The sequence below is a fragment of the Convolutriloba macropyga genome, chromosome 6 (genome assembly GCF_964194025.1).
Source record: "Convolutriloba macropyga chromosome 6, txConMacr16.3, whole genome shotgun sequence".
Classification (NCBI taxonomy): Eukaryota; Metazoa; Xenacoelomorpha; order Acoela; family Convolutidae; genus Convolutriloba; species Convolutriloba macropyga.
Genome location: NC_134473.1, coordinates 5211414 through 5223535, shown reverse-complemented (window position 1 = coordinate 5223535; position 12122 = coordinate 5211414). Strand labels below are relative to the sequence as shown.

The following is a 12122-nucleotide window of genomic DNA, read 5'->3' as shown; positions in this document are numbered from 1 at the left end:
AAGGCTCTAGTCAAGTTGAATAACCCGACTTTTGAGACTTTTCCAGTATGTTCTGGGTGTGTTTCCCTCCTCCTTTCTCATCCGGGCTGGGGACCGGCTACGGCGGAGTTACAAACTAAAGCTATAGGAGAATTGAGCAGAGCACTAGCTAAAAAAACTAGGCCCGAAAAGCTCTCTCCAAAACAGACAACTATAATATAAAATAAAACCTGTAAAATTGTCGGAAAAGGATCCAGTCAAGTTGAATAACACGACTTTTGAGACTTTTCCAGTATTTTGTTCCACAAAAAAACTCGAAAATGAACTTTCAAATGAGCCAAACTTTGAAAAAAAAATTTTTTCTGAAACCAGAACAGATTTAATTGAACAGAACGCGAATCAAACACATATTTTATTCAATTCCTTCTTGTAAACCCAGCGCTTGTAGTTGGGGAATTATTCACCAGCTATGTAAGTGGTACTGACAGTTTCATGTTAAAAAAATGCTACTTTTATCTGATTCACTTAAATCGCAAATTTTTTTTTGAACTTCATTTTACAGCTAATCATTTCTTTGAGACATAATACGTAAGCATTGGTCTTCTTTGGAACGAAATCTCAGTTTTGACGCTTTTGATGGATATTTGAACGTTTTTTTTGCTTGATCAATGACATGAACTGCAAAAGATATCATTAGACTTCCAAAGTGTTCGGTACGACCTCAGAAGAGGCGTAAGAAGTTTTTGCAACTTCGAACTGTTTCGAGGTATATTTTTTGACCACGAGGGCTACCTGCAGAGCAAATTAAAGTTCAAAAACTTTACCTTAGAAAAATTACAAAACTTGATACGGCCTTATAAGGCACCGTACTAAGTTTTGTAATTTTTCAGAGATTTAAAAAGTTATACCGAGTGCCATAAAGTGATGAAAAAGTGAGTTGTATTAGATAAGCGATAGATTTAAAGTCGATTTTAGGGATTTAGAGTTTAAAAATCAGTAATTACATCAATTGGTTACGGTGCCGTAGAAAACTTAGTACGGCCTTATACGGTGCCGTACAAAGTTTTGTAAGTTTTATACGGCAGCTTATAAGTCTTAGTAAGTTTTCAAAGTTTCGTCTAAGGTGGGTAACCTGGGTAGTCTCACATTTAAAACTTGATTTGTTTTTCATTATACTTTAACTTATTATTACATTCCTATTAACTCATTTAGATAATGCAATTTCATAAGTTGGGTAAAATTTGGCAAAATTTTTGGGTAAAATTAGGTAACTAAATGAATTTCGTACATATAATCTTATTTTGAATACCTCTGAAACGGTGCTGAAACAGGCAAATTGCCTCCTAGTATTCGTTTAGTACGACGACGCTTTCTGCTCTAATTTGTTTAATTCTTCGAAACTTGAATATTTGGTACAAATTTATTTATTATTATTATTATTATAAAACGTACAGGTAGTTTGGCTATTTTGACATATTGGGTATTTTGACCTGGCCTTCTCTCCCGTATTATAAAAGCAAGTTTTGTCGCCGAAAGTTGTCATCTTTTGAATTCGGTCTGGACATCCTTGCTTCCGTCTGGGACCTCAACCTGGGTGTTGATGTTGCTCCAAACAAAACTGCGAGCATGTTCTTCCGATAAGCAAAACTTTTTTTCACATATCAATTAAGAACTGACATTTTTTGTTTCATAAGAGTAGTAATCAAATCTTTTATCTCTACTTTCGAGCTCAACGAAAAGATTTGTTAATGAAACTCCCACACTGTCTAGAACAATATGATACCAATCTTTGATACAAGTTACAAGTGTTTGCTGCTTTGTTTTAAAGCTACTGCTATCACGCAATCAAGATAGATAATTTTTCTGAGCTTCATTTGCGTTTATTTAGTGCTACTTAATAAACTATTGCCCAAAATCAGAATGTTACATCTCAATTGTAAGCAATTGTTGCTAGAATACTGATATTCGGAAAAATAGTTTAGGTTTCTTGAGATCTGAACTAACCGACGACTAACTACACATTGCTTGGATGCAACAATCGTGGAGTTGAACAAAAAAACGTTTCATCTGTTTTATTGAGCACTTGCTAACCTAAATCTTGCACAAAACTCTTTATTGCACTTTAAAATCATTTGATAAATTATCTTTGAATTAAATATATTTGCTTCAATTATTATTATTTTTGAGATGTCTTTGAAATTGAGATTAGACTGTTGAGAAAAAATGGTAATGAAAAGACATATCTGAAAAATTTGTGGAGAGTAATAAAAAATTATCTCAAAAAATAATTTCTATGTAAGGCTGATCAAACATTGTATCCAGCTAAAATTTGCAACGCAAGAATGTTCGGGCCGAGACTTTAATGCTAAAAAACGCAAAAATGTCTAAGATTGGCTGTGAAAGCGTTCATTTTACGCAAGATCTAAGCTTGTGGCGTTGAAAAGAAAGTATTGATGTTTCTAAGCGTAGATGTTACACAATTTTGCGTTGAATTTACAAATGATCTTACATAATTTTGCGCTTCTAAACGCCTTTTTTACAAAGTTTTTTGTTTAATTTTGCGTTGACGTTACAAAAATTCAACGCTGCGAAGTCCTAGTTTTAATTAGCAGAAACTATTTCAATGGTAAAATTGTGCTTTTGAAACCAAGGTTTTGTAAATTAATGAGCAGTTACATGAAAACGAAAATTTTGACAAATAGTAGAATTATTTTTGGTTGCTGAGTAGTGACAGCGTTTTCAAGTACCTGTACCTCTTCTGTGCTTGTAAATTCTTTCTTTTTATGAAAAAGATGAAATAATGGAACGATTCATTATGAAACAGAATGAATCGCTCCATTAAAATCTATAATATAATTTGTTTTGCTCAAAAACTATAAAGTGATTTTGATTATTCAAATCGGCAAGAAAAGTTTTTTTGGCAAGATAACGCCAGTTGAATTTAGATCATGTAAGATTTTAGATAATAATGATTCGAATTTGGATAAGAGAGGTTCTGTTCAAGCTTCTTCTTTGCATAAGCCAAAATCTGTTCACGCTCAACTAACTTTTATTCTTGACAATGAATGCTGATTGCATGGTTTAATTAAAGCTGAGCTGACGCCGTGCAAGCAGAAAATAGAATGAAAATTGTTTCGTAACTAACTTAAAGTCATACTAGTCATAAGATGCTAAGCAAAAAATTCTTAGTCAAACTCAGAAATTGAAGTTAACGATACCAGCCAATACATGTAAAATCCAATTTTCTTTGAAAAAAATGTTTTCCAAAGTCTTTGAATAAGAAAGTCTTAAGAGATATTTTTAAAGACTTTCACCCTTTTGTCCGACATAAAATAGGATCTTCTCCGTGAATCATTTTTTCTTGAAAGTTTTTATAGAAATTTATAGTTTTCTTTGGCTTTCTTGCCAAAACTACATTTTTGCAATTGCAATTTTTTGTTAAATAAGTTAATTGCCAAGGTTATTTTGCTCCTCCGATATGTTAAACTTGATTTACAATTGAAGAAAAAAACCTCTTTACTTTTTTCATTCTATTTTCTTATCCCGGAACTTCATGTCTCTTCAATTTTTATAAATATTTTGATAGTAAGTTTATTTGTATACAGAGAACAGACCCCCTGCTTAATCTAAAGCCCGTTTGAATGGAAATATTGAAAAGTTTTCAAAATTCCAATTCTGCATTACTAATTCACTAATAAATATGTTATGTCATCATATAAATTTAATAAATGCCGGTTTTTTTGCTAAAAAGGCGGCAAAATTGAATTTAAATTTGAACAAGGAGACTCGGTAATGTGCGATTGCACATAAGGTTCCGACCCTGCTCATTCACAATTTTGGCATAACTGTCTACCAAATGAGGAACAGGTAGAAAAACCCAAAAGTTCAAGTAATTTTCAAAAAAATCGGTGTATGAACGAAAAGATAGCCTCCAAAGCAAATAACTCAGTGGAATAAAAAAAATGAATTAGATTGATGAGATATGCCAATATTAAAAAAGCGAGTGAAGACGAACTACAAAATCAGACAAAAACAACAAACAAATTAATTACATCAAAAACTTTATGTCCGTTTTAAAAAACAAAATATAATAACAAAGTCAAAATAGCGTCAGATAAAACTTTAACAAAAAAAATAACTTGTATTTCAACAGAAAAGATATGGGACCAGTCCATAATAAGGCTTGCCAACAACTAGACAAAAAAGAACAAAAACAGAAAAGTTGAAAAATTGGTTAATTTTTTTTTAAACAATTAATTTCAATGTAATGAAAACCATTAGAAATCAAATAAAATATCTCATGATTCTCAATGCTTCTATAGAAGGGAGTAAGACACTGTTGTTGTTCATTTTTTTTATTTGGATACAAAGAGAACAACAAATAGACAACAAACAAAAAATCAGTTAAAAATTGACAGAAAACGCTTTCGAAGACGTAAAGCCATACTTTGGCCCTCAAATTATGTTTGATTGCACGTTCTATTCACGCCGAGATTTTATTATATAAAATCTCATTAATGAACCAAGTAACAAGTAGACAAAAAATCTTTAAAAAAAAATTGAAAGATACTTGTTTTTTTCGAATAAAAATTATTTCCAAAGACATGAAAGCCATTAATTACAAAATGAAATAATTCAGTAGGTTCATTTATTCCTCCAAAGGAAGCCGTTGAGACCTGATTTTATCAAGAATATGTCTTACGTCTACAAAAAACTTCCAATATGACAAAAATCAATAATTTTAAATAATTTACTCTTTTTGTGAAAAACCCGTGTCAAAGCCAGTAAAGTCATAACGAATTCTTTCAAAACATAAGAATTTCTGACACCAATCCCTTTTGACACCTTCCTTTGACAACAATAATGCCATATTTGGCTTGTGGTTAGTGGGATAGGTAACAAACAGACAATAAAAGGAACAAATTTGCGAAATTGAAATGTGTTTTTTTTTGAGAAAAAAAATGTTTTCAAATTCATGAAAGCCGTCAGGCATATGCTAATATCAGAATAGTGGTTCATCTTTTCTTCCAAAAAATCCAATGAAACCGGGTCAAGGTACAGGAAATTTCATAGGACTAAAAAGACAAATCAAAACGACAGTTAAAGACAAATTAAAAAATTCAAATAAATTCTTCGAGAAAGTACTGTCGAAGCCGTTAAAACCATTAACTATATCTTTAAGGATTTTATTATTATCAATTGTGCCTTGTTTTGAACCCCAATAAGGTGATATATGAAATGTCAATAACGTGATATAGTTACAAAACTAGAAAACGTGAAAAGTGGGCAAATACCTAAAAAAAAACAAATGTGATTACTGGTAGTTTCAAGCCAGAAAACAATGTCTTAAGGCGTCTGAGGTTGGATTTGAATTCATTCGAAAGAAAAAACATTCTTTCATTGCTGACGTTAGGCTACAAGTTGACCAAATTAAGAGAAAAAAGGAGGCAAAGTTCAATAAGCAACTAATTAGTTGAAAATCATTTTTTTATAAGTCAAAACGACCACAATCTTTCAAATAAAAAACTAGATAAACTAATTTGGACCTGGTTAGAAATTTAATTGGATCTATCACTAGTGAATTTTGATTTGAAATGTTCTGTTATTTAATTAATAAAGAAGTGATCAAATTTTTTAATAAAAAGTGCCGACTGATTACAAACCGAATTGTTTTTGAATTGTAACAGTCCAAGGTTGGCCCAAAGCAAGCCCTGCTAATGCTGTTCGTCCATTGAGAACACTTAGTTTTTCGAATGTTATAGAGAGAGATATTTTGTTACTTAAAAAATCAAAAATAAATGCTGCGTTTTTGATAACCAACGAGTAAAGTTTGCAAAAAAGGGCAAGATTTTGATTGCGGAGCATTCGCAGCGGAAATTGAAGTAGAAATAGCCTCCATTTGAGCCTACAAATATTTTGATAGTGGGGCTTTGGTGTGTACTTCCTGCAAATTTAATCAAAGTGGACTAAAGAAACTTATTTCGTGCTACTTTTGATGAAATAGTCTGAATTTTGAAATATTTAGCCAGAATTTTTAACAAAAAAAATAACCAAAAATAGCCGTCACTAGTATTTGAAAATAAAATCAATAACACTTTCTTATAAAACCTCACTAAATTTTGGCGAAATTGGCTAAATTTTAGTAAGAAATTCCGGAAAATGTGAATAAAATCAACGGCATTCACTCTATTTTCTCAAATGTTTAAACCTCGATAACTCCCTTTAAAAAACGAAAATCACAAAACCTTTTTAATTCCATATTCTACGCTGGACAAGCTTTCTAATGATACCAGTCTCATTTCTCTACGAGGAATATGTCGATCGGCCAAAATTGCCTGAACAAAAAACCCATTTGAGTATATAGTCCCCCCCCCCTAAAGAGGGGTCGGAACATTGATCCCAACACTCTTTGAAAGGTGAAGCTAGTATTTAGGAGCCACAAGGACAAAGAATCTCAAAACTTAAATTCTGATTCCCAGAAACGCATCATAAAACTAATTTTACATGTCCAAATTTTGGCTATGAAGGCACAAATACCTTGATGACGTCCTTTTTAGTTCTCTCTTAACAGACATGGTTCCGATTAAAACCTGGAAGGCAAAAACAATTTGAATATTTGGGAATTTTGGTTCTCATATTCGAGTCAGTCTGTTTCTTTCTAATGGCGTCTGAGGTGAAATTATTTGGTTTGTTTTCGAGAGCTTGTAGGTCCTTCTCTGTCAGCGACAAAATATTATTAAAAAGTTATGAATGAGGTGAAAGCGGCGAGCTGTCTTAGATATTGCACGAAATTCAGCGGTAAAATTATTTAGCCGCTAAAATTGCTTTTGTTGTATTTTTTTGTAACAATATAGCGTGATTCATTCAAAAACAAAACTGTCTGACTAAATAAGATGATGAACAAAAGTTCGGCGAAATTTTTAGTCCTTTACTAATTACAGCGTAATTTGACTATACTCGATACAATTTAAACAAAAATTTGGTGCAAGTTTTTTCACCACATAATACTTTTCCATAGCTGTGAGCTAGTATCCTCAGATTTGACAATGATGCAAGTTGAGTCCTCAAACATTTCTGAAATTTGTAGTTTAATTTTTTCTCTTTTTTGTCAATTAGCAATTTTAAAGGCTTCTATTATTACTAAAATTGAGCATCAAGATTCGCAAAACATTTGAAAATTTTTGCTCGGTAAAGCCAAATTTGAAAAAAAATGCAAATTATCTATTCGCAAGGTCAAATTTGCAAAAAATTGCAAATTATCTATTCGCAAGGTCAAATTTGCAAAAAAAATGCAAATTATCTATTCGCAAGGTCAAATTTGCAAAATTTTGCAAAATAATGTTAAGTTTGTAAAATTTGTAAACGATCGGTCGAGTTCTTTCCGGTCGAGCTCATCTTATTTTAGCAATCTGGGTTATTTTCCTAACCATTTCTCCGAGATTGCTTAATTCAATTAAAAAATGTTTAAAGAACACCTTGTAAACAATATGTGCGGTAATGCACCTTGTAAACAAATAACCCTACAAGGCCAACTGCCAACGAGTAGATACAAAAATATACAGATCTGTTTGCAAATATTTGTAATATTTCTTTATAAATAATTGCAAATTTTCAATCTATATTTTGTGTGTTTTTGGCCCTCGGATTTCTTGAGGTTTTTACTGAAGAAAAAATATTCCGGATTGGTATTTTTCATTCAAAAAACTCGAGAGTTTTAGTTTTTGCTTTTTTTAGTTAACTAAATGACACATTTTTTACAGTAGATTTCGCAGTTTTTGATTTTTCAAGGATGTCCACAAAGTTATATGAATTTCTTGAGGCATGATTTTGCGTTCAAAAGTAAGACATACAATTAAAAAAAGTCATAATAAAAAACTTGCAAAACCAGTCAACAAATAGCCTGCAAATTTATTGCTGGTGTTTTCCATCAAGATATTATGAAATAATAGTTTTTTATTGCGAAAAACAAGTTTTTTGAAAAGATATTTTTAAAAGACATCTAATTCTTTGGTTAAGCTAAACTGTGGGTCTCATTTTTTACAATTTTTTTGCTAATAAATGTCATAACATGTATTACAAGTATTAATTTTCGTTGAGCTGTTATTGCTTTTTCAGATCGGCAAGATAAAAGGATATGCAGGGCATCACGTGCATTGAATCTTGTGAGATTTTCTGAGTGTTAGGAAGAAAAATTGCAGTAAAACCACTGAATAAAAAATATTTATCCGCAAAGTTGAAAATTGTATTAATATTTACGACCAAGTTCAGCTCTATTTAATAAAAAAAGCTACTTGCCTATTAAGATGAAAATGTAATTCGACGAGGACAGCTGGACTCAATTTTATTCAGTCACAGCAAACAAAAAATTCCCGCAAGTGTTGACACTTAAAATTGTTATGATTGGACTAGGCTATGGCTGTGAAAAAGGACACCAGATTTGACAGTAATTCAGGCGGGTGGGGGGGGGACCAATTTTTGATCATGCATTTTGCCTCTTTTGGGTCTTATCACATAGCATATATTCAAAGGCTAACATAGATGAAATCGAACTTAAACTGAGCTAGAAATTCATACATTTTCCCTTAGGAACGGGGAAGTAAAGAACAATGTCAAGTGAGGCACTTCATTTAATTTGATCATGAGCCCACATGACAGCCCCTTGTGTTCTAACTGGCCCAATAAAAAATATTTTTGCCAATAACAGTTATTTAAATAAAAATTTGCTATTAATACTTTGTTAGAATAAGCTATCTGCACCTTTAGAGTGGACAAGAGTGACATTTGAATCTTGATTTAGCATTCATCGCTGGTTTTTGTGCAATTTTCCAACTGGTTCAAAGAGATCATTGTAATCTTTGGTTAATATGCTTATCTTCTCTCCATAAGCTGATTATCTATCCATAAGGTAATCCTCGATCAACATATATTATAACTTTTTTAAAATAACGAGGTTGTTGGATACTCAGCGCTATTCTTGCATTTGTATACAACTTATTCAATGGTGAAACTTTGTAAGGTTACCGGTGAATTTAGCAGTGAAATTTCGTAAGCATAGTAATTTTTAGCGGTTATTTTTTTCACCGCATAAGCGTTGAAGAATTTTTCACCGCATTAATTCACATTGAGTGCAAATCTTACATTTTTTAATCACGTTTACCGCAAATCTTAAATATTTTAGCGATTCTTAGCGGTGACACCTCGACCCGGTTTGTAATCAAAAGAGAAAAAATCTTAGCAACGGCTGCCGCTTCTTCATCAATTACCAAAGACAATGTTATTAGTTAATGATGAAAAAATACGTAAAATTATTATACACAACTGCAGGTCTATGCTGATTGCTTCGGTAATGAAAAAGAATTTGAATATGTCCATTTATTGACACGATGTATATTATGAAACAAGTCTTAATTGTTTTGTATTGTCAGCACTAGCACAATCAGAGTTAAAAAAAAATGGAAATTGAATGAAAACAAAGTTTTGATCAAAAACACATATACCGACAGACGCAATTTTTGAAACCAAATTCAGAAACTTCAATTGTGTAACCATCAGCCTAAGAATATGCCAAGCTGTTTTTCTCTAGCCAAACGAATGCGGTTCATTTGAGGGCCAAGCATTCAAAACCTCGATCAATTTTTTCCCCGGAGGAACTATTTTTCTCACTCGTGGTTTTGGGTACCTTTAATTCAAAAAATTTTAGCATGTGTACTACAATACCTGGTTCGCGAATTAAATAGGGTTCTCAACGTCAGACATCGTGCTACTATTTATTGGGATCAACAGCAATGCTCCCTAAAACATTGTCGGAAATTTGTTTTGTTAATTGTTAAGCAGATTAAACATTGCATTATGATTGAAATGAGTGTCAGAATTGGCTTCTTCTGTTATAGGAAACTTAGAAAAAGTTTTAAAATAGTGACACTCGGGAGGCATTAAGAGAAAAGCAAGCAATTTGACAGGGTAGTTGTGAAAGTGCTCTACGGTGCTCATTGACTAACCTCTTCAGGTATCATCTTCAGATTTCTTTTGCTCTTTCGCAGTAAACACATTATTATTTTTGCTCTTTTTTGAGCTACGTTAAAAAATTTCGCATACAGATGGCCGAAAACATCAATGATCTCAAAAACTTCCGCTAGAATAAGAATAGCTCGACAGGAACGAACTTTTCCGATCGTTTGCAAAATTTTGCGAACTTAACATTATTTTGAAAAACTTTGCGAATTTGACGGAAGAGATAATTTACAAATATTTAAAAATTTGTTGTTTTTGAGCAAAAATTTGCAAATGTTTGCAAGTTTGGCATTAATTTCGAGTTAGGGTATTTAATATTGAATTAGTAAAGCTGATTTAAAATTTCGAAAACTTTTCAATATTTCCATTCGAACACGCTTTGGATTAAGTAGTGGGTCTGTTCTCTGTATACAAATAAACTTACTATCAAAATAATAATAAAAAAGTTCCGAAAAAAGAAAAAAGAATGAAAAAAAAATAAAGAGGGTTTTTCTTCAATTGTAAATCAAGTTGAACATATCGGAGGAGCACAATAACTTTGGCAATTAACTTATTTAACAAAAAAAATAAAATTGCAAAAATGTAGTTTGGGCTAGAAGGCCAAAAAAACTTTGAATTCCTATAGAAAACTTTAAAGAAAAAATGACTCACGGAGAACCTTCTACTTTATGTCGGACAAAAAGGTGCCAAATATCATTAAAAATACCTCTCAAGGCTTTCTTATTCATAGATTTGGCCAAATATTTTTCTCAAATCAAATTGTATACTACATGTATTGGCTGGTATCCTTAACTTCAATTTCTGTGTTTGACTTAGAATTCTTTACTTAGTAATTTATGACTTAGTATGACGAAGTATTTTTCGTAAAATCACAACACTATTTTCCGTGCATTCAGCAGTCATTCTGAAAACACTTCAGTCTCTTCCCACAGTAATAGTCTAGTCGAGACATGGTTTAAAGGTGGCAACTACGAAAATCATTTTCCACTTGACGGATACAAAAGCATAAAAACAAAAACCGAACTAAAAAAAGAGGAGGAGTCGCAATTTATTTGCAAAAGGCGATGAAATTGTTAAAAATTTTTCCAACAATTATGAAGAACGTCTTAGGGCTGAGGTTATTATTGCTGTGCAAAAGCTCATCATCACTTTGTATGTACCACCAAGATACAACGATAGACATTTTCTCGAATTTTGCTTTAAGTATCTTGAAACATTTGTCGACAACAGATCGGAAGTAATTCTATTCGGCGATTTTAACATTGACAGACTTGGCCACTTTTTTCATGGGTCAACAACTTGAAAATAATATCTTCACTAATGGGTTTCATCTATTAGATTCAGGATTAACCCAAACAAACGACAATCTTGGAGTCTTGAACTTTTCCTCACGATTTTTGATAAAATTGTTGTGCTCTCAAAACAATGAAACAAGGCATAAACGACCTCTTCCGTTTTGTTTCACTGGAAAACTGTTTAACAGGAGTCATAGACAGTTTCCAGAAATTAGTCGCAAGCAAAAGTCATAAAAAAAGAATAATCAATCGATGAAAAAAATTAATGATTCAGCGTAATTTATATAGGAAAACATGGTTAAAGACAAAATTAGACTCTGACAAAAATCGCTATTTTTGTTTAGGAACACGTGCACTCAGCAAATATTCAAATCGAAACAATATATTATGCTAAGTTTTCCGATAACTGCGTGATAGACTCAGGAGAAACCTTCCAATTAATCAAAAGACTTTTTGGTATGAACAAAAAAACGAGCACCAAAAATTGCAACTAAACACTGAAGAGACAGAAATTTCGGAAAGCAAAGAATATTCCGAAGTCTTCAGCAAATTTTTTGCTTCAGTTGCTAAGAGCGTTCTCATGAAAAATCCAAATACACAAAACCCTAAGTTCAAGCGACCAGTGGATTCCTCAATGTTTTTCGCGGAAACAATTTTAAGTAAACTGATGGGGGAAATTGAACGCTTTAAACTGTCGGCTTCTCGTGGTGCAGATCTACTGTCTAATAAACATTTCACCACTGATCTAAATAATCTGATCAAGAACTGCAGTTAATTTCTAGACCAATTTAAAATTCTGTATGAAAAACAATTTGGCTTACGATCTAACCGCTCGAC

General features: G+C 32.1%; 2 protein-coding genes across 8 annotated transcripts in view; one reads left to right on the top strand and one right to left on the bottom strand.

Moving 5' to 3' along the window:
* The window catches only part of LOC142341443 (adenosine deaminase-like), a 31341-nt gene extending 29176 nt beyond the window's left edge, over positions 1–2165 (top strand). For 2 of the 6 annotated variants that reach the window (XM_075392386.1, XM_075392385.1), the window contains exon 9: positions 1972–2165. The gene's annotated coding sequence lies outside the window, so the exon portion shown is untranslated. Of the gene's footprint in view, positions 1–1956 lie in introns of all 6 variants that reach the window. The other 4 variants (XM_075392390.1, XM_075392389.1, XM_075392388.1 and 1 more) reach the window with 4 other exon arrangements.
* Positions 1–12122, bottom strand: part of LOC142341447 (uncharacterized) — a 545892-nt gene that overhangs the window by 277716 nt on the left and 256054 nt on the right. The window lies entirely within an intron of this gene.